Raw genomic sequence first — 23394 nt, 5'->3', positions numbered from 1 at the left:
CACAGCCTGGTATGCAATGAGCCCTCAGTAAATATTCTTTCAATCCTTTCCTTTTGCCATCCCATTTTCTTTCACTCTTGCCCATTTTCTCCTTTGTCTCCTTTCTCTACAGTGACTTAGTCTAACCTCAGTCTAACCATTTAGCAAAGAAGGCCATACTACCATCTCTTGTGACTCTGCTTCAATGCTTCTTGGGACAGAGTCTGACATTTACTCAAGGCAGCCCACTACATACGGAGAGCTCTGTATTTTGTTTTGTTTTTTAAAAGTCCTTTTATGTTCACTTAAAACTTATATATACTTCCTCGTAACTTAGACATGCCAGTTCCAATTCTGCCCTCTTAACTTACACATTCGTTTCCTTATTTCATCCTTCTTCAGTCTGTCTCTTTACATCTTATAAATAAAGACGGTACAGAGACAAAAGTAAGGCCCAGGCCACAACAGGGAATTCCTTTAGCAAGATGAATGCTATTTGCAAGACATCCCCTGAAGCCTGTTTCTAGGCTTGGCTTTCAGCAAAGCCATTTAAATCTAGAACACATTCCCAGACCGCCAGGCACGATAACTATGACAGAAGCCACACACCTTCTGAGTATTTCTACCATGGATTTAGACATTCTTAATTCTTTTTTTTTTTTTTTTTTAAAGATTTTATTTATTTTATTTTTTCCCCCCAAAGCCCCAGTAGATAGTTGTATGTCATAGCTGCACATCCTTCTAGTTGCTGTATGTGGGACTCAGCCTCAGGATGGACGGAGAAGTGGTGCCTCGATGCGCACCCGGGATCCGAACCCGGGCCACCAGCATTGCAGCGCGCGCACTTAACCACCAAGCCACAGGGCCGGCCCCAGACATTCTTAATTCTTAATTTCTCTTTCTGCTGCTTCGTTGTTAGTGTATAGAAATGTAACTGCTTTTTGTATGTTGATTTTATATCCTGCAACTTTATGTTATTCATTTATTACCTCTAAAAGTTTTTTGGCGGATTCTTTAGGGTTTTCTATATATAAAATCATGTCATCTGCCAATTGTGAGTTTCACTTCTTCCTTTCCAATTTGGATCCCTTTTATTTCTTTTTCTTGTCTGATTGCTCTGGCTAGGACTTCCAATACTATGTTAAATAGGAGTGGTGAAAGTGGGCATCCTTTTCTGGTTCCTGTTCTTAGAGGGATAGCTTTCAGTTTTTCACCAATGAGGATGATATTAGCTGTGGGTTTGTCATATATGGCCTTTATTATGTTGAGGTGCTTTCCTTCTATACCCATTTTAACCAGTTTTTTTTAATTATAAATTGATGCTGTATCTTGTCAGATGCTTTCTATGCATCTATTGAGATGATCATGTGATTTTTATTCTTCATTTTGTTAATGTGGTATATGAAGTTGATTGATTTGTGGATGTTGAACCATCCCTGCCTCCCTGGAATAAATCCCACCTGATCATGGTGTATAATCTTTTTAACATATTGTTGTATGCGATTTGCTAGTATTTTGTTGAGGATCTTTGCATTGATATTCATCAGTGATATTGGCCTGTAATTTTCTTTTTTTGTGTTGCCCTCGTCTGGTTTAGGTATCAGGGTAATGTCAGCTTCATAGAATGACTTAGGGAGCTTCCCCTCCTCCTCAGTTTTTTGGAAGAGTCTGAGAAGGATAGGTATTAAGTCTTCTTTGAATGTTTGGTAGAATTCACCAGGGAAGCCGTCTGGTCTTGGACTTTTATTTTTGGGGAGGTTTTGGATTACAGTTTCAATCTCCTTACTGGTGACTGGTCTATTCAAATTCTCTATATCTTCTTCATCCAGTTTTGGAAGGTTGGATGATTCTAAGAATTTATCCATTTCTTCCAGATTGTCAAATTGGTTGGCATATAGCTTTTCATAGCATTCTCTTATCATCTTTTGTATTTCTGAGGTGTCCGTTGTAATTTCTCCTCTTTCATTTCTGATTTTACTTATTTGAGCCTTCTCTCTTTTTTGCTTGGCGAGTCTACCTAAAGGTTTGTCAATTTGGTTTATCTTTCAAAGACCCAGCTCTTGGTTTTATTAATTTTTTCTATTGTTTTTTTAGTCTCTATTTCATTTATTTCTGCTCTGATTTTTATTATTTCCCTTCTTCTACCGATTTGGGGCTTTGTTTGTTCTTCTTTTTCCAGTTCCTTTAGGTGCATTGTTAGATTGTTTATTTGAGATTTTTCTTGTTTGTTGAGATAGGCCTCTATTGCTATAAACTTCTCTCTTAGAACCGCTTTTGCTGTATCCCATAAATTCTGGCATGCCGTATTTTCATTATCATTTGTCTCCAAGTATTTTTTGATTTCTCCTTTGATTTCTTCGTTGACCCAATCGTTGCTCAGTAGCATTTTGTTTAATCTCCACAAATTTGTGACTTTTCTGATTTTCTTACTGTAGTTGATTTCTAGTTTCATACCGTTGTGGTCAGAAAAGATGCTTGGTATTATTTCAATCTTCTTAAATATATGGAGACATCTTTTGTGGCCTAATATGTGATCAGACCTGGAGAATGTTCCATGTACATTTGAAAAGAATGTGTATTCTTCCGTTTTTAGATGGAATGTTCTGTATATATCTACTAGGTCCATCTCTTCTGGTGTGTCATTTAAGATCTAACCGTTGGTGTAAGTGGAGTGTTAAAGTCCCCTATTATTATTGTGTTGCTGTCTATTTCTCTTTTTATGTCTGTTAATAATTGCTTTACATATTTAGGTGCTCCTGCATTGGGTGCATAGATATTTACAAGTGTTATGTCCTCTTGCTGGATTGTTCCCTTGATCTTTATGTAGTGCCATTCTTTGTCTCTTTTTCGTTTTAAAGTATCTTTGTCTTATATGAGTATTGCTACCCCAGCTTTCTTTTCACTGCCATTAGCATGCAGTATCTTTTTCCATCCCTTTACTTTCAGTGTGTGAGTGTCTTTATGTCTGAAATGTGTCTCTTCTATGCAGCATATATATGGGTCTTGTTTTTTTATCCAGTCAGCCATGTTATGCCTTTCCATTGGAGCATTTAGTCCATTAACGTTCAAAGTAGCTATTGATAAGTATGTACTTACTGCCATTTTTTAACATTTTTCTTGGTGTTTTAGTCGTTCTTCTCTGTTCCTTTCTTCTTCTCTTGCTCTCTTCCCTTGTGGTTTGATGACTCTCTTTAGTATTATGTTTGGGTTCCTTTCTCTTAGTTTTTTGTGTATTTATTATAGGTTTCTGGTTTGTGATTACCATGGGGTTCATATATAATAACATACGTAGATGGCAGTCTATATTAAGTTGATAGTCTCTTTAATTTGACCTCTGTCTGAAAGCTCTACTCTTTAACTCCCTTCCTCTCACATTTTATGTTTTTGATACCATATGTTCCCTCCTTCTTGTCTTGGGATATGTGAATAAGCTTTTCTCCATCTCCAATCACCGATGTCTCAGTATTTGGCTAACCACGCATCGGGCACACGAGCCTGAGATTAAGAGGTTCAGTAATCCCCTGTTCCCTGACACCACACTCACAACTGTACATCCTTTCATAAAAGCTTGCTTTCATGAACCTCAATCTCTTTCTGGAAGAAATATGTTAAGGTTTCCAGTCTCCGTGAAAAGTCATTTTTACTGAATTGTCAGCTATTTACACAGCCACTCTCTGGCCATAAAAGGGGTGCACTAGGGAAAGACAGTGTAATGAGAAGGAAGCAGGAGGAAGGAAAGTCCCTGCAATGGTCACAAAGGGGAGAAGATTCCAAATGCTGAAACAGTCATAAGACACACCCAGAGTTTGTGGCCTTTGCACAATGACAACCCCACCTGTCCCTTTCCATGCCTGCTGGCATATGACTTCCTTCTCAGCCTGCCCCTCCTGGCCTTGTCTTCTTAGACCCACTAGAGACTGGGGCCTGGGGTCAAACCACAGCAGCCAGCACTGAGCCATGTGGATGGAGGGAGCAGATAATGGAATAAAGTATTAAACTCATAGGGGACCTGACTGACCTATGTACACATCACTTGGCCAGGGAATGGATTAGTGAAGGGCTGCTCTGAAGGACTCATGGTTTAAGGAGTCACACTTCCTCAATGCTGTCTGACTTAGAGCAAAGGGGTGGGTGTGGGAGGCATCATAGCTTTCTCCCATTTAGACATCCATTTGCCCCTCCCTCTACCTCTTTTGGGTTACATGCCTCTATCCATAGGTCACTTATTTACTGAGTTGGGTTGGTGGGGGGCAGTGAGGGGGTGAATCTTACTTGAATTCCTTAAAGCCCCAAGCACTCAATTCAGTTCAAGAATGTCTCTCAGCTAAGGGATGACCAGAAACAAATATCTTTTAAAGGTTCACAGGAATTTTTGACAACAGCCTTTGCACCACCCACAGTCCCTCTGGGGACCACTGAGCTACACACAAGAAAAGGACAGAACTTACTGTGTGCTGGGGACCTTTATGTTTGCACCTCACCTAATGCTCACAGTGACCCTTTGACAGCGGGATTATTATCCCTATTTGGCAAATGAGAAACCAAAACTTTAAGAAGTCAGTTAACTTGTCCCTTATCCAAGAACTGGGAAAAGATGGAACCAGGATTCAGACTGACATATTTCTGAATCTAAAGCTCATGTTTCCACTCCACACCATCCTACGTACCAGAATTCAAAGAACAGAAAGATGACTGCTTCTAGCAGAAATACTCATAAAAGGCTTCAATGAAGAGACAAGATCTGAAATGGGCCTTAGAAGGAAGAATAACTCAGGAGGCTGAGCAAAAGGGCAAGGGTATTATAGAAAGAAGGAAAAAAATTAGAATCAATTAAGACATGAGAAAGTAAAATGCAGGTTCAGGTCTTACTACATAGATCAAGGGAACAGACTGGGGCCATGCTACAGGGTCCTTGATTGGCAGCCTAAGGAATTTGAACTTCATCCTACAGATAATAGGAGTCACTGGAATGCTTTAGAAGGTCAGGAACAGGACAAAACAGCATTTTCAGGAAGATTACTCTAACAGTATTAGGCAAGATGACTTAGGGAAGTGGTTCTGAACTCTGGCAACTCATTAATTACCTGGAAGCTTCTTTCTTTTCTTTTCATAACTTTTCATTTTAACATAATTTCAGACATTCCAAATGTTCCAAAAATAGTCAAAGTTCCCATATACCGGTCACTCAACTTCTCTAGATATTAATGCTGTAGATAACCTCAATATAATTATCAAAATCAATAACTTATCATTGATAGAATACAATGAACTAACCTACGGATCTTATTCAAATTTCATCACCATTCCCAGTAATGTCCTTTGTCTAAACTAGGATCCAATCCAGGATCACACAATACATTTCGTCATATTGTCATTTCAGTCTCTTTAATCGGGGCCAGTTCTTCAGAATTTCTTTTACCTTCATGATCTTAATATATTTGGAGAGTATTGGCCATTTTATAGAACGACCCTCAGTTTGGGTTTACCTAATATTTCCTCATGATTAATTTTATGTTATGCACTTTTGGTAAGAACACCACAAAAGTGATGCTGCGCCTTCTCAGTCCATCATATCAGGCCCATGATATCAATCTCTCTCCTTACTGGTGATGTTAACTTGGAACACTTGGCTAAGGTTTCATCACTGTAAAATGACTATTTTACATGGAAGCTTTATTAAACTACCAATGCCTGGGCCACTCCATAGCCCAATCAAATCAGACTCTCTGGGAATAAGGCATAGGCAATTGTAGGTTTTAATGTGCTGGAGGTGATTCTAACGAGCAACCATGGTTGGAAACCACCAGCTTAGACAATGAAGATTAGAATCATGGAAATCAGCAAGGAAGACATTCTTTGGGCCTCTCTTTTAAAAAGAATAGGCAGTTCCAGGCACAAATAAATATATCTGGACTTCGGCATGGACGCATGGTAGGGGAAAGGAAAGGCCAAAAATTCCCCCATTGAGAAAGTGATGGGTGAGTAGACTTCTGTCCACTGAGAAGAAAAGGCCAGAGGCTCAGTGAAGTGTCCAGCCCTCCTGGTCTATTTTCTCTCCAGACCGCAGAGAAATCTTAGCTTCAGTGAAAGCACACACCATATAATTTTACTGACATAAGCCTGACATGAGCTTCTAATTGCCACTGAGGGAAGGAATTATGGATCACGTGGTATAAATACACCACCACACATGCAAACATGAACACTTCCAGGTATGGTTGAATGAATAAATCACAGAATCGAGGTCAGAGGTACATGACCTGCCTTTAAAACTTTGCCCTCCCCACTTTGTCTTTTGTCCTTAATCTCTTCTGAAGTAAGAGAGTAAGAACCCTGTTGTAAATTTCAGGAAATAGCAAAGTGTACACATCTGCTGTTACCAGGGTATCGAAGCAATGATACTGTGCTCAACTTCCTTACTGTTATTACCTTGGAGTTTCCATAAAGAGATTTCATCAACCCCTCCCTTGGAAGGGCTATCCGATAACATGCAAAGGGAAACATCAATTTAACCAAAATCCAGAGGCAGGAAGGACCCTGACCAGAACTAGCCCTAAAGTGTTCACAAACTACCAGGATCTGGGGCTGCTGGTGTAGGAGGAGCTGCTGCTAGTCAATAAGTGACAAAAGAGAAGGCAGCTCAAACTTACAGGGTGTACTAACAAAGAATTAACTCAATCATCCCTCAGTTATTACACAGCCAATTATCCCTCAAACCTCTCTACGGGGTCTCACTGAGAGGGCTGGCACATAATTAAATGCTAACACATGGGTGAAATAATTTATAAAAGGGTGGGATTAACTAGGTCAGGAATGGCTGGGAAAGGTTTCAGGAAAGAGGCAGGATTCACGTTAGACCTTTGAATAGTTAAGTCTTAGGAAAACAGAGACAAAAAGAAACACAAGCACAGGGAACCAGGTGTCAGGCACCACTGTAGATGCTAGTTTTGAAGGGGATTTCAGGAATGAGAGTAGGTTTGCATGTGCTATCTTATTTATTCCTCTCAACCACAGTATGGGGTTATTTCAGAGGAGGATGCTGATCCTTCGAAAAGTGAAGCAACTTGCCAAGGTCGGAGATGGATCTGACATTACAAAGTACCTATGTCCAACTCCAAAGCCCATGCCAATTCACTACCCGGAGAGAGGACTGAACACAGTATGTTTAGGGAACAGGAAGGGGCAGGGACGGCTATGGCAGAAGACAGGGTTAAGACACAGGGCAGTTAGGTAAGCTTGCTAATGTGGGACCATGTGTTGTACAGCCAGGAAAACTAGTTAGAGACATTTGAACTTGGTCTTGTGGTTACAGAAGAGCTACTGAAAGTTTTGAGTAAGGGAGTAACCAAAGTGAAGCCTTTGAGCAAAGACCAAAGGGGATGGTGGTGAAAATGGGAGTTCTGGGCTCCTAAGCTAAAGAGATGCCACTAACAACAGTAAAGGGGGCCACACAATATAGTGGAGCAAGAAGTGGACTAGGAGTCAGAAGCTTGGGTTTAAATGTAAAAAGTCACACACTAAATTTATGGCTACGGCAGGCAAGTCACATTCTCTCTCTGGACTTCAGTTTCTTTTCATCCATAAATCAGGTGAAGCGAGACTTAATCTCTAAAGGACCTTGAAAGCTTTGCTACTCAAAGTGTGGTCCACTAACCAGCAGCAAGGCATTGTCCAAAATCTTATGAGAAATGCAGAATCTCAGGCCCCATCAAAAGAATCAGATCTGTATTTACACAAGATCCTCAGGTGATCCATAAGCACATTAAAGTGGGAGACACTCTCCAAATTGTTCAGACTCACCTCAACTCTGTCACTTCACAGGGAAAAACAAAAACAAAACACAGAATGTTTTCCTTTTCACTTCATCTGCGCCCTCTTCCTAATCCTAACCTCCCCTCTCAGACTCGCCCACATCAGCATAGAGGTCTTAGGAACACCAAGGGGGCAGCGCTGCCTCCTTGTGGCCATGATCAGTAAATGTACTTAATCTTCCCACTCTCACCAGTAAAGGAGGGGGAGGGTCGGCAGAGGGCGTGACGTCCAAGACAATTTAGATAAGAGAATCACAACCACCCACAATGACCAGAAGTAACTGTCAGACAGAGCTCAGCCTGCATCATACTGTCACATTTCAAAGAGCACTTTTTATACATCCTAATAAAATGTGGTCTTAGTGGGAAACCAAGCCTCTAAGCCAAGCTCTGCCCTTGTAACCTTCAAAAACACTCATTGACGGTTATATTCAGACATCCAGCCCCTGCCAGAACTCTGCCAGTAAACTTGCAGTTTTCCAAGGAAACTAACTTTACTGTGTCAATTCTTTCTCATCCTGAGCCACAATGTGTCTGATGCATACTCACCAATCCCAGTCCTCCTCTCTGTAGGCACTGAAATAAGATTAATACCTTTTCACACAACAGACCTCAAACACTTGTAAACAACCACCATGTGCCTCTCCCATCTTCCTTCAGCACTTCCCAAATGACATATTCTGAAGTCCCTGCACCTCCTGTCTCTTTCCGGTGGGCAAGTGAAGTGTGTCAACCACAGCCAGAAACTCCAAATTCTAGGAGTGTTCTAACCAGAGCAGCAGAGCCACAGGACCACCCACCTCCCCATTCTGGGCCCTACACCCATATGCAGAAAGCCCAAGACCACCTCAGCTGAGGTGAGGATACTGCTTTTCCTACTTGTGCTGCTGCTCAGGCATCCCATACCTGCGTAGGTGTATACTTCTTATTCAGTTTTATTTTTTAAGAAATATTTATTACAGCCTGCTATGTCCTATGTACTGGAGAGGAAAGATGAGTCAGACCTGGCCATGCCTTCACAAAGCTCTAGGTTATCTGGGGAACCCAATTCAAAGCCAGACATTACAGTTCAGTGAGAAAAACACTGATGAATGTGAACACAGAATTTTTTGGCCCATCTCATCAACCTCATGAAAATCTTCCACTCTTAGTTTTCTGGACTCAGTTGTTCTCATTTCAAGCTCAAAGTGAAATAAAAAGGCAAATGTCCAGATGGTCCTTTTTGTAGTCATGGTTGGACTGGACATTTCCTTCTGGCAAACCCAAGGTGCTGGAGGCTCCCACTTCATCCTGAATGTCCTCTCTCTCCAATTAGTGCTCACCACATGTGCACATGCAGCAGCCAGGCAGCTGCACATTAACAGAAATTCTAGCAAGTCGGGAAACTTGAGTTTTAGTCCTGTGGCTTTGAGGCTAACTGACTGTGTGATGTTGAACAAATCATATAACTTCCCTTAGATTTAATATCCACTCGCATAAAATGGAGCAGTTGGATTAGATCACCATGGGTCTATGTGTACAGTGAGAGCTCCTCAGAGACAGCATCACCCCTTACTCCTCTCAGGAGCCACCATCTGGCAAATACCAGTGCTCAAATGTTCACTGAATGCATGTATGAATAAATGATGATTATTAGAGCAACATGAATCATGGAATCGATCAACAAATATTTCTGAATGTCTGCTACGTACACTGTAGAGTGGAGAAACCAAATAACATGGTGGAATAATATTTTCTCCCCATTTTCCCCTTATCTTCTTCCCAGAGTGGGGTCTTTGTAAGGCAGAGAGACTGTGCTGGCACAAACAATGTTCTGGAGGTGTGCTCTAAGTAGTTGTCCATATGAACAAGAGAAAAGTCTGTTTGTCTTGGGGGTCTTTTATATCAAGGGACCTGAGAGACCCAAAGCCCCCTCCCATGGTACATAGGACCCGAAACCTCAGCACAAGTCCATGGAGGGGAAAACCAGACAGAGTGAACTGACAAGGAGCTGGGACCTAGGGAGAACAGAGGAGTAAACAGACTAGGGGACCTGGAGGAAGGTCTGAGGAGGAGTTCCCTGACCCTGAGCAGACTCAGAGTGGACGGATGGCAACTCAATAAGAAAAGTAAAGCACCCCTATCAGGTTCCATGAGTATGCATGATCATTTATCAGCAAAATCTTCTTTCTGGTAAGGGACTGCACTTTCACATGCATTCTAACACATCAGGCCTAGTTGAAGCGTTACAAAAATGTCATTCCATTCAACAAACATTTATAGAGTTCTCCCAAAGTGCCAGAGCCTACGTAAGTTCAGGAACACAAAAAAGAACAAAAACCAACCCCTGCCCTCAGACATCCATCCCCCCCACCCCCACCCTGCAATTAGCTCCAAGCTCCTTCTCTGCACTGCCCTCTTCTCTGCCCTCCACCAACACAAACCCACCCTACCCTTGAGTCCCCGACCAAGTTCCACTGACCCAGAGTCCCTCGAGCTACTCTGAGTCCACAGTGAACTCCTGTCACTTCTGAAATTTGGTTCCACTTATATTTCAAGATTCTATGAAAGGTATGTTATCTCCCTAGGTACTCTTGAGCCTCCTGAGGACAGAGACCATTGTTAGAATTTTCCAGAGAGAAGTCACACCAGTGATTTGTATCTGACCAAGCTCAGACCAAGCCCAAGCCTTCAACGCAAGGACAATCTCCACTGCCAAGTACAGTGCCTGGCCCCCTGCAGTGCTTTATAAACCTTGTGTAACAAAGTCTACAATCACCTCTCTAATGAGTCAACAAGCAGAGATAATCTGAAAAGTGAGAAGGTAAGAAGGATTAAACAAAAATCAAAAAAGGGGTGACTCATGCTTGCCTCTTCCTCCGCTTAGGTGAAATAAAGTCACACCACCTGTTCTCACTCCTGCCTGCAGGCTACCAGGGAGGACTTCCTTGTTAACCATCCCCTCAGTCCCCACAAATATCACCCAGCACTCATGCCCACCTCTCCTCTTCCTTTGGGCACGTTTCCTATTCCTAAAGTCTCTGGACTAGGAGTCAGGTTTAGTAAGTGCTGATGTTCTGTAACCTTAATGTTCACTCCAAATCATATTACCTCCTTCTTTTGCCCTGGGCTGTTTCCAAACAAGGTCTGGAACCAAGAGCCCCAGAAGCCTGGGAAAACACTCTAAAGGGCACCTTCCACCCTGTGGTTCCTGTTTCTCAAATCCCATTTCTTGGACCTGAAGCCCTGGGGGTCCTCCATCAATCCAGTTCTCTGTCCTTTAGGCTGGAGCCACTAAGACACAGCCACCTTCCTGACGAACAACAAGGAGGCCTGATGTGACCCACTGCTCCAGGGGCAGTGTTTGGGGAAAGAGGGAATAGCCTCTCCTACTTGATCGTCTCTGCTTCCCACCTCATGTGGCCACAGAATTGGAGGAAATTGTCAAGAGAGTGAGGACAGGGCCACTTCTCAAACAACAACACTACTATAGGCAATATTGTGCCAAGATGGGAGCGGGAAGGACAGAGAGGAGAAATAAACCATGTCATCCTCTCTTCTGCCAAGACTTATACTCACTTTCCTGCCGATAATAAGCTAGACAGTGTCACTAAACGTTATAAGGAAACTCAACTGAGCAAAAAGATCTGGGGAAGAAATCACAACACATTGCGGGGTAGGGAGGCGGGAAGGAGGAGGGGATGGAACAAGTGTCGCTGCCAGGTTATCAGTCACCTTCTTATGTTCTTAAGAATGTTTCATTTCTGTTGTTTGGTCAGTTTCACCTCCCAGATTCCTGTAAAGCACATGGTCCAACCTGTTACCTAACAAGGTCAGCGTCACTTCACTGTTCTCTCCTCTAATGGGAACACTGGCCTGGGATTAAAGCACAGACCACCATGCCAAGTACCGAGGCCTGAGCCATGTCAAGAAGTGGGCAGCCTCGAACTGGGAACCTTCCACACAGTCTTCAAGCAACTTAGAGCAGCACCAACAGTCACCATGAAAGTTCTACTCTCTTCCCTCCTTCTGTTACTGCCAATAATGCTGATGTCTGTGGTCTCTAGCAGCCCAAACCCAGGTAAGTAAGATTCATTTTCTATAAAGGGGAACAAGGGGGGAGAAAACATGCAAAAACACATGGATTAAAATGTAGCCCCTTTTAGCTACAGGGATTTGGGGCACATTAGCCTATTGCAGTGACTGTTTCCTCATTCAGAAAAAGGAGAAAACTGTACTTACATCAAAGAGTGTTGTGAGAGTTAAATGAGATAGCGTATATGAAAATGTCTGAAACTGTAGCTGGCAAGAAAACAAAAAAGTAAAATAAAATACTGGCTCAACAAAGACGTGCTCCCTTATCTTCCCTCCAACCCCTTTTCCAGAAAAGTAATGAATTTCCTCAAGGCCAACCTTGGTGGTAGTGGTATAAAGGTGTTGAAGGCAATTGTAGAAGATAAGGAAGTCCTTGCTTATATTCTTTATAGTGCACCAGACATGCCATCAACATTTTTAATGCTATTTAATGATGAAGTAACAAACCATAAAAATCCTGTCACCAGATGGTATCCATATTGGAAGCTTTAGCCACACCAAGCTCAGTTGTAACAGCTCACCTTTTGGGAAGCAGACCTTTGGTTAGGGGTTCCGAATGGGCTCCAGTTTCACTGCAGCTCAAGTGGCCCAGCCCTTAGCAAAACAACCATGCAGAAGACAGTTCATCACCACGTATGTTTCTCCTCGACAGAACCATCTCCTCAAGGGCTACTTTGAGGTGAAATAGCTTTGTTACATACTCACACCAACTCAATGCTTAAAGTCAGAAGATCACCATTCTCCACCCCAATATCAAACCTCCCCTCCCTTGTAGAGACAGCTCTCTGGAAGCTGCTGGGCCCCAAAGCCCTAGGGCCTAGCCCACCCTTCTGGAAAGGAAGGCTTTTCTCCATCACTATGACAGACACCGAGGCTAGAGTCCTCAGCTGGATTCAAAGCTCTAACCACATTCTGCCTTTCCAGTCCACCCCTCCTCTCACTAACCAATGCTCTATGCTTCACCTAAACCAGACTGTTGGCTCTTCCCTGAACAAGTCTTCTGCTTTCCCACCAGCTCTACTTTGTTCACACACCCAGCTCAAAACCACCTTTTCCCCACAGCCTCCCTTGCTTCCTCCCACAACCAGATATGAGCTCTCCCTCTTGCGGACGTTCTTAGCCCTAACTGGACTCCCTCTCTGCACTTATCATATTCTGCCTTATACTGAAGGTGTTGCTGTGCCTCTCCTACCTCCACCTTCTGCCCTTCTACACTGTAGTCTCCTTGGTGGCACAATCTGGTGTATCATTTCCATATCCCTCACACTATCTAGCATAGCACTCAGTAAATATTTGCTATTTGAAAGAAAATAACCTCAGGTTTCTAAGTTGAAAACGTTGCTCTTGGAAAACTCTACACCCAGGATTGATAGCAGCTCTATTGACATGTGGGGCTGGATAATTCTTTGTTGTAGGGTGCCGTTCTGTGCAATGTAAGATATTTACCAGCATATGCATGGCCTCTACCCACTGGATACCAAGAGCAGCTTCTCCACAACCCCCCAACCCCCGTTAGGAGAGATAAAAATCTCCTGGAGGGGGAACCACTCCCCTGTTGAGAACCACTGGTCTCTATCAATAGTTCTCAAACCTGGCTACACGTTTAGAATTACCTAGATCTTTAGACTCAGCCTTGAAGTCAGGGGAACCTAGATCCAAATCCTGGCTCCTCCTCTTACTTTGCAACCCTGGACAAGTTGCTTAGCTTTTCAGAGCCTCAGTCTTATCAATTTAAAATTAATAAAATACCACTTAGCACATAGAGCTGTTACGATGATTAAATGATCTATAATGTGCACCTAGTAAAGCTTCTAAATGCACTGAGTAGAGTTTCTAAGTAGCTCCTAGAGCATGAGGACAATGGACTGGGGAAAGCTCGCTTGGCCGCCAGGTGGCGCGATTACAAACCACATGGGATCCGAGGTGCCGGCTCAATTCCTGCAACACAAAGTCTGGCTAGAGGAAATGACACCCTCTTTTTGTTTTTTTTTTTTTTTGTGAGGAAGATTAGCCCTGAGCTAACATCCATTGCCAATCCTTCTCTTTTTCTACTGAGGTAGAGTGGCCCTGGGCTAACATCCTGCCCACCTTCCTCTACTTTATATGTGATACGCTGCCACAGCGTGGCTTGATAAGCCATGCGTACATCCGCGTCCGGGATACGAACCTGCAAACCCCAGGCCACCCAAGCAGAGCGTGCGAACTTCACCACTACGCCACCAGGCCGGCCCCAAAATGTGATCTAACTTTATCTCTTTAAATAACTACATTCATGCTCAATATGCTTTTCACAGGAGAGAGGGGAAAAATGGATGAGAATGTATGAGAATGTTAGGAAATAAATTACTTATAGTAATATAGTACTCCTTACTTATAATATTACGGATGAATTATAAAATTACTTATAATAATAGCTTACATATGTTAAGCTATCCTATGGGGCTGGCATTATTCTAAGCACTTCAGGCACATTACCTCACTCTGTCCTCACAGAAATCTAATGTATTTTTTAATTTTGTGTGTGTGTGTAAGGAAGATCAGCCCTGAGCTAACATCCGTGCTAATCCTCCTCTTTTTGCTGAGGAAGACCGGCCCTGAGCTAACATCTATTGCCAATCCTCCTCTTTTTTTTTCCGCAAAGCCCCAGTAGATAGTTGTATGTCATTGTTGCACATCCTTCTAGTTGCTGCATGTGGGACACGGCCTCAGCATGGCCGGACAAGCAGTGCGTCGGTGCGCGCCCGGGGTCTGAACCTGGGCCGCCAGTAGCGAAGCGGGTGCACTTAACCGCTAAGCCACGGAGCCGGCGCTATTTTTTAATTTTTAACTTTTCATTTTTCAGACTTAAAAAGTGTTGTAAAAGTAATCAGACTTCCAATATATCCTTCATTCAATTTTTTTCAAACAATATCTTACACAATCATAATATGATTATCAAAACCAAGAAATGAGCATTGTTACAATACTATTAACTAATGTACAAGTATTCAAATTTTGCTAATCATCCCATTAATGTCCTTTTTCTGGTCTAGAATCCAACCCAGGATCCTACACTCAATAAAGTTATCAGTCTCCTTGGTCTCCTCCAACCTGGGGTAGTTTTTCAGCCTTCTTTGTTTTTCATGACCTTGACACTTATGAAGAGTACTAGTCAGTTATTTTCTAGAACATCCCTCAGTTTGAGTTTCTCTGATACTTCCTCAAGTTCAGATTACGCATTTTTGGCAAAACAACTACAGAAGTGACATGTGCCTTCTCAGTGCATCACACCATAAGGCCCATAATATCCATAACTCTCATTATCAGTGACATTAACTTTGAACACTTGGTCAAGGTGCCGTCGGCCAGGGTTCTCTACTGTAAAGTTACTATTTTTCCCATTGCAATTAACAAGTGTCTTGTGGAGACGTACTCTGAGACTAAGCAAATAGGCTGTTTCTTCTCAGCACACATTTGTCCATTAATTTTTGAAGTCCATTCATGATTCTTGCCTATAACAAGTTTTACTATGGTATTAGCCAAATGGTGATTTTCTATTTCCATCATTCCTTCTGTGTGTATTAGTTGGGATTTTACTCTAAGAAAGAGCTGCTCCTACTCTCCCATTTATTTATTTATTCAATTATTTATTTACATAAGAAAAGACTCATGAATATTGGTGAATTATAATCCATTACTATCATTATTTATTATGTTGCTCAAATTGTCCCAAAATGGGCCATTGAGAGCTCTTTCAACGTGGCTTTTTTGTCACTTTCACATATCATTTATTTAGCAGTTCCTGACTTTCTGACACCACAAGATGTTCCAGGCTCATCTTGTACAAAATTTCCTGCCTTAGCCCTGGGATAGCCATTCTTCAAAGACCACTGGTTCCTTTCACGAGAGAACCCTATTCACAGACCATAGCACTAGGTATTGCCCATTGCTACTAGGTGCTATTGTTTCTAGGCCCTCTAGTGGATAGAGCTAGGAAACAGATACATGCATACACACATTAATGTGCTATTACTAGCCCCATTTGACAAATCAGGTAAATGAGGCATAGAAAAGTTAAGCAACTTATCCAAAATCACAAACTAATACGTAGTGAAACTGAAAAGTCAAAATAACGACAGATCTACCACAAGTCCTAATAAGTAGAAGTAACTTCTTTACACAATCACATCAGCAGAAAGCAACAAGCCTAACATTCTAGCATAGACTCTCTCTCTGGGAAAAAACTAGAAATCCACAAAAACAACCATAATAACCATCATGTACTGAACACCTACTTGGGCACTGAGCACTGGACACCCACAGTAGCTCATGTATTCCTAACTCTACAAGGTGGATACAATTATCCTCATTTTACAAATCAGAGAACCAAAGACCAAAGCAGCTAAGTGACTTGTCCAAGACTACAGAGTTAAGTGACAGAACAAGTAGGTGAGCCCAGGTCTGTCTGGGTATAAAGTTCACGCTTATTCCACCGTATCAGTACTTTCACATTTGATTTTAAGCAGAACACACATTAGCTTTTACTTTAATAGTTATATGTTTATTAGAATGCATGTTAGGAAAAAATCTAAGCATATATCAAACCCATAATCTCACAGATAATATTGCATAGGATGAGCCTGTTTTGTAAATTAAATTTCTTTAAAGAAAAGGTACGAAGTAAATAACAGTAGAAATGGTACAAGCTATAGCAAAAATCATAAAGGTGGTCCTTACGTGTCCGAGGGCTGGGAGACATTAGACTATAGTAACGTGCAGCTTCATTGTCAGTAACACCAGGAAATTAGGGTTATCAGAGCTGCAGAAAGAAAAACAGACTAAGAATCTTGGACCTGGGCTTTAGCTTCAGATGTGTCACCATCACCTTTGTGAACTTGGGCATTTCATTTGCTCTCTCTGGGCCTCAGTTTCCTCATCTGAAAAAAAAAGAGATAGTGATTTAGTTAATTAGTAGAACCCTTTTAAATGCAATTTAGTAATGATATCAAGCAACATAAAGCTGTTCTTATCTTTTGACCCACTAATTCCACTCTGGGAATCTTGACCAAGACAATTAATCCAACATTTGGAAAACAGTTATAAGGACAAAGAAATTTATCAATACCCAGAAATAAAACAATCTAATTATTCAGCAATGGAACAATGTAAAGCACATTTACTTGTTGGGAGTGTTATGCAGTCATTAAAAATGTTACAAAGACAACAAAGCAACAAGCTGATAAAGTGAACAAAAAGAAATTTGTTCACACACTATGGTTATCACTATACAGAGAAAATCATATGCAGGAAATACGCCAAAATACCAACAGTTGGTAACAGTAAAGATTTCTTTATTTGTACTTCCCATATCTTCTCTAACATAATTACATTACATTTAGAGTGAACAAAAACTTCTCAATGAAGGGATTCAACTAAATAATGTCCAAGATTCCTTCTGGCTCTAATCTTCTGTGGCTTTCCTCTGGAACTAGCAGTTGAGGTTAGGTGAGAGTGAACTATTAGAACAGTTGGGATGAGAGGGGCTATGTATGCCTGTTTAATTACTTTAACAGCACTCAAAAGGCCCATGAGAACATTTGGAAACTAGCACTTGGGGAAATGATGCAACACCCTCCATCTGTGTGGCAGAAAGGGCACAAGTCTGGAAAATAGGAGACCTGGATTGAACCAGATGATCTCTGAGGGCCCTCTCTAGATCACTTGTCCGTCTGCTTACTAAACAAACATTTACCAAGTGCCTACCATGGGTCAGGAACCATGTAGCTGAATGACTACTGAGCCACTGATTCAGAATCTAATAACGGAGAAACATTTTTAGTTCGCCAAGGCTGCCATAACAAAATACTACAGATTGAGTGGCTTAAACAGCAGAAATTTTGTTTTCTCACAGTTCTTGAGGCCAGATGTCCAAGATCAAGGTGTCGGCCATTTGGTTTCTTCTGAGGCCTCTCTCCTTGGCTTGCAGATGACTACCTACTTGCCATACCCTCACATGATCTTTTCTCTGAGAACCTATGTCCCTGGTGTCCCTGATGTCTCTTTGTGTCTCCAAATTTCTTCTTATAAGGACTCCAGTCAGATTGGATCAGGGCCCACCATAACGGCCTCATTTTAACTCAATCACCTCTTTAAATGCCCTATATCCAAATACAGTCATTCTGAGGTATTAGGAGTTAGGGCTTCAGGAGGAATTTGGGGGGACACAAGTCAGTCCACACAGATCTCAAACAACAAACTATAAGTATAACTGTGCAATAATAGAAGAGGAACCATGTGTAGGCTGACAGGAAATATCAGAAACTACTATAAAGAGGAAGCATCATCTGGGCCCAATTCTAGCTCCAGAATCTCAAGTCTATAAACCATCATCATTGATTGTCATAAAAATATTTTAGGTATCCCAAAAGGAGAATAAGACAGCATCAGGTGATAAGACAGACTTGAATAGAGGCCAAAAGAGGAATGGATTTGTTCCAGAGGAACAAAAGTAAATACCATCCTCTTATACTTGAACTGGGATTATGGATTCAAATACAGCAAATGTGGAGGTCAGGTGAAGACCATGACTGGTTTATGGGATAATCTACCCCTTGCTCTCATTCCTTTAAGTCATGAGGATTCTAATGTGCGTGTTGGGGGGGTGGGGAGTAAGGTCTTGATTGACCCCCACCTTTTGTCCTCTCTTCCATCCAGAAGCCATTGTCTCCACCTACCTCCAGCTAAGCTTTTCTCTAGGCCAGATTTTAAACCTCAATTTCTTATCCATTTAAAATACTCCTCTCTGCAAGAGATCCCCAGATCCCCGAGCAAAAAATGAAGAGAAATGGAACTTCACTGACATAGACAACACAATGCTGGGGGGCCATTTCTGTTGGTCCCTTCTCTTCCTGGTGCCTGGAAGTAACCTGTTTCCTTCTGACAGGGGTCACCAGAGCCATAGGGACCAATGCCAGGCTTCTGGGAGATGGCTCCAGGCAGGTGGCCAAGATTGTGAGTGCAAAGGTCAGTAACTCAGCGTCAACAACAGCAATGCACCATCATGATCCCAACACTCTCTCTTGAGTCCCTCTGAGACCAGTGCAGATGTCATCTGAGCTGACCTCACCCCTGCCCCTCTCCACCAGCCCACCACATGCAGCACCAATGCTTGTTTTCTTCCTGAGTCTCAGGCAAGAGCTGGACTCCTCCAAGGTCCAGGGGAGAGCTGCCTGAATCTCTGGCTGCCCCTCCCCCTGACCCTTTCCTCCAAGAACTCAGGGCTGCCTTCCAAAAGCTTCCCGGATCTTATTCTCCACCTTTTTTACTCACATGTGAGACTGAAATCGGAGAGGCAAAATGACTTTCCAAAGGTAAAGCAACCACTAAACGGCAGACATCTACATCTTATTCCTGATGTTTTGGTCTCTCTAATGATATCCTGATGCCCCCTCCAAACCTGCCACTAAATTCTTGCCAACACAGCTCAGGCAAAAGAACTCAGAAGTCCTGGTACTCATATAACTGGATACCTCCACTGCTTTCTGTTGCCCCTTTTCCCTATCTCACTAAAGTAGGAAAAAAAAAACTGAAAGGCAAGAAAGATGGCAAGTAAAGCCCTGCCAGACTCTCTACTCTCACACATATTAACCTTCCTGCCTAAGAGCAATGCCATTATTTCAGATTGGTTCCTGAGAGCCCCTAAAAGAAAACTCATGACAGTGCCTGGCCTCCCAAAGAATCAGTGTCCCTGTGATCATTTCAAGGGCAATGTGAAGAAAACCAGTACGTTTCAAAAGAATGACCTTCCTTAAACCAGAGTCCCTCTGTGGAATCAACCAGAGATGAAGCAGGGGTTGAGAACAGACAAGAGAAGTGAAATGAAGACCAGGAGAAGCACACATCTCAGCCTTTTCTACTCAATGTCCACTCCTGGGAAAATAGGAAGAGGAAGAAAAGCAGGAGACAATTCTCCTAATATCAGAAAGGGTTAACCAAATTCGTAGATTTTAGAGCCCCATTGCTTAACAAAGTGGAGGGAGATGGGGCTGTTGGGGACCCGGTCATTGATCTCTGAAGATGTCACCAGTGTCATTGTCAAGCAGAATTTGATTTCTCCCTAGGCCAGCAGTTTTCAAATGTCATATGACAAAGCAAATTGGCAAATGTTAAACTCATTGATATTATGATATTATTAAGAAAGGGATAAACCAGGATCCTTATCACTGTCGATGGAATTAAAATACAAGTTAGTAGTACATATCAAAAATTTAAATGTGTGTGCCTTTTAACCCAGTAATCTCACTTCAAGAAATCTCTAGGGGCCGGCCCCGTGGCATACCGGTTAAGTGCGCGGGCTCCGCTGCTGGTGGCCCGGGTTCAGATCCCGGACGCACACCGACGCACCGCTTGTCATGCCAAGCTGTGGCGGCATCCCATATAAAGTGGAGGACACAGATGTTAGCCCAGCGCCAGTCTTTCTCAGCAAAAAGAGGAGGATTGGCATGGATGTTAGCTCAAGGCTGATCTTCCTCACCAAAAAACAAAGAAAAGGAATCTCTAGTACAGAATACTAGCATGCATACTCACAGATATACGTACAAGAATGTTAATTATAGTAGTATTTGTATTAACAAATAAACAGAAATAACAAATGTTCATAAAAATAAATTGGGCAATTCTTTAGTTGTCAAAAACAATGAGGTAAATCATTATGTGTTGACCAGAAAGATATCAACAATACATCAAGTGAAAAAAAAGATACAGAGACCCCTACTCCACACTCTTCACGAAAATAAATTTCAGGTGGATTAAAGATCTAAATTTGAAAGATAAATTTATAAGGGAATATAGGAGAATATATTCATGACCTTGGGGTACAAAAGGACTTCTTAAACAAGATATAAAAAGTAAAAGCCATAAAAGAAAAGATTAATAAATCTGACTTCATTGAAATTAAGAAATTTTGGTCAACAAAAGAATAAAATAATCTAAAAGTAGGAGATGATATCTGCAACATATATAATTGACAAAGGATTAATATTCAGAATATTAAAAGAATTCCTATAGATCAGTGAAAGGAAGGCAGACAACACAACAGACAAACAGTCAAAAGACTTGAATAGGCAATGGGGAGACAAGGAAATCCAAATAGCTAATCAACATATGAAATGGCACTCAACCTTACCAGTAAGTGAGAAAATGAGAATTAAAAGAAAACAGATATCACTATACATCATCAGATTGGCAAAAATTTTAAACTTTGGCAATACCAAGTGTTGGCAAAGAGTAGGACAGAGAAACTCTCATATCCTGCTAATGGGAGTGTAAACTGGTAAATAACTTTGAAAAAGTGCTGGCAGTTATCTATGAAAGTTTAAGCTCCATGACCAAGAAATTCTACTCTTAGGTATACACTCAAAAGGAATGCAGGCTTATATACACCGGGAGACACGTACAAAAATTTCATAGCAGCATTGCTCATAACTACCCCAAACTGAAAACTGATCAATGAATGAATAAATGGTGGTGCATTCAAATATTACATTGCAGGGAGATTTAATAAACACTGAACAATGTAAATGAATCTTATAAATATAATGTTGAGAAAAAAAAAGACACGAGAGAACAGCCATAGTATCATTTCATAAAGTTCAAAAACAGGAAAAATTAAACTAAATTATTTAGAAATACATAAGTAAGTGGTAAACAATAAATAAAAGAAAGTAAATGCTTACTGTAAGAGCCAGGATTACCTCTGTGAGGGGGAGAGAAAGGATAGTGATCAGAAAGGAGGGGCGGTGCTGGCAATATCCTATTTCTAGGCTTGGGTAGTTGTTTCATGAATATCTGCTTTGTAACTATTTATTGAACCGCACATATAAGTTTTTATGGACCTCTATAGATGTATAATATTTTGAATACAAGATTTAAGGTGCAGAGCAAAGAATATGTATAGCATAATCTCATTTTTGTTTTTTAAAGCGAACTATTATGTTTACATACAAAAAGATGTGGATGCAGCAAACTATTAACAGTAGTTAGGTCTGGAGAATAGGGAGTGGAGGTTGGGGTAGAAAAACGTCCTTTTAGTTTCTGGGGTTTTTTTTTTCAGAGAAAGATTCACCCCGAAGTAACATTTGTTGCCAATCTTCTTTTTCTCTTTTTTTCCTCCCCAAAGCCCCAGTACATGGTTGTATATACAACAGTTGTAAGTCATTCTAGTTCTTCTATGTGAGCCACTGCCACAACATGGCAAGTGACAGACGGGTGGTATGGTTCTATGACACGGAAGTGAACCCGGGCAGCCAAAGCGGTGAGCGCTGAACTTTAACCCCTAGGCCATCAGGGATGGCTCCATCCTTTTAGTTTTTACTGGCTATATTTTTTTACTTTAATTTTTTCCACTGGATGAGTCTTACTTTATAATTTTAAAAGCTCTTGTAAAAGTTAAATTTTTTAAATGTTTTTAACACGTCTCTACCCTTTATTTTCACCCTAGGGCACCAAAGGAACCACAGGAAGTCAAACAAGCACTCCAGAGGCTGCCAGCATTTCTCCAACGATGTCAGCTAGCAAGTCCTTGCTCTGCCTTTATAGGAGCTTTTAGCCCACTCTCCCAATGAAACATTCTCAGTCAAGAAGGCAGTGAGCGCACCTAGAGGACGCTCTTCTCCCACCTCAAGCTCCCCCTTCCCTGTCTCCACTCCAGGGATCTCAAAAAGCATTTTCCCCAAGATTATTACTCCCTCTGGTGCCTTCTCTCCTCAGTCTTTTCCTGTACCCTCCTCTTACCCAGGCTTAAGATTAATTACCTGGAAGAAACCAGGAAGTTCCAGTTTCCCAGCTTGTCTCAACAACCAGAAATACAACCAGGAAAGTAGTGAACAGAAGTAAATAAATATTTTTAAGTGTAATAGGTCAAAATCATTTTTATCAAATGCGGTCTGGCAACTCACACTCAATCCTGATTATCCACTTTACTCTGTTCACTCCTAACCCTACCCAGATTCTACACACACTTCTCCCCACACCACCCTCACTCTCTCTCCCTCCACTGCCCAACTATTTATTCTTTCACTCATTCAACAAACCCTTCTGGGGTAAGAGCTAGGTGGGCAAAGAAAGCAGGTAGAGCAGTGAATCAGACAGGGTCTTATTAAAGATAATATAGTTTTAAAAAAACAACAATCTGGGACAGTTTCCTAGTACATGGAATGCCTTCAGTAGTTATGATTATTATCATCATCATCATTAATGGTCATTGTACTTTATGAGTTTCCAAGGTAGTACAGAAGCCATATATGCAGAACCATAGTTCAAAGCTACAGAGTTGGTGTGGAAGATCTCAAACACCACTGACAAGGGCTTCAAGCTGTAAAAATGGGATGAAAGCATTTTTTTTAACATGAGAGTGAAATGATCAAAGCAATAATATAAAGAAATTAAACTGGCAACCATTGGAAAGAATAAATAAACAAGAAAAGATTATTACAACACTACAGAGACTGCCTCCCCCTCGGACCCTTTCCTCAAACATCAGAAGGGGAGAAAA

At 41.5% G+C, this 23394-nt stretch overlaps 1 long non-coding RNA gene across 2 annotated transcripts in view; it reads right to left on the bottom strand.

Annotated features, from left to right (window-relative positions):
- LOC147912871 (uncharacterized) overlaps nt 1–23394 on the bottom strand; it is a 214153-nt gene that overhangs the window by 37642 nt on the left and 153117 nt on the right. The window contains exon 5 of one of the 2 annotated variants that reach the window (XR_015549500.1): nt 16581–16780. This is a non-coding gene — a long non-coding RNA (uncharacterized LOC147912871). Of the gene's footprint in view, nt 1–15983; nt 16781–23394 lie in introns of those variants that run through there. The other variant, XR_015549496.1, reaches the window with a different exon arrangement.

This window comes from Ceratotherium simum, chromosome 33 (assembly GCF_057802395.1).
Source record: "Ceratotherium simum simum isolate JZ-2026a chromosome 33, ASM5780239v1, whole genome shotgun sequence".
In the NCBI taxonomy this organism is placed as follows: Eukaryota; Metazoa; Chordata; class Mammalia; order Perissodactyla; family Rhinocerotidae; genus Ceratotherium; species Ceratotherium simum.
The sequence above is the reverse complement of the archived record's forward strand: the minus strand, read 5'-3'. Positions and strand labels throughout refer to the sequence as shown.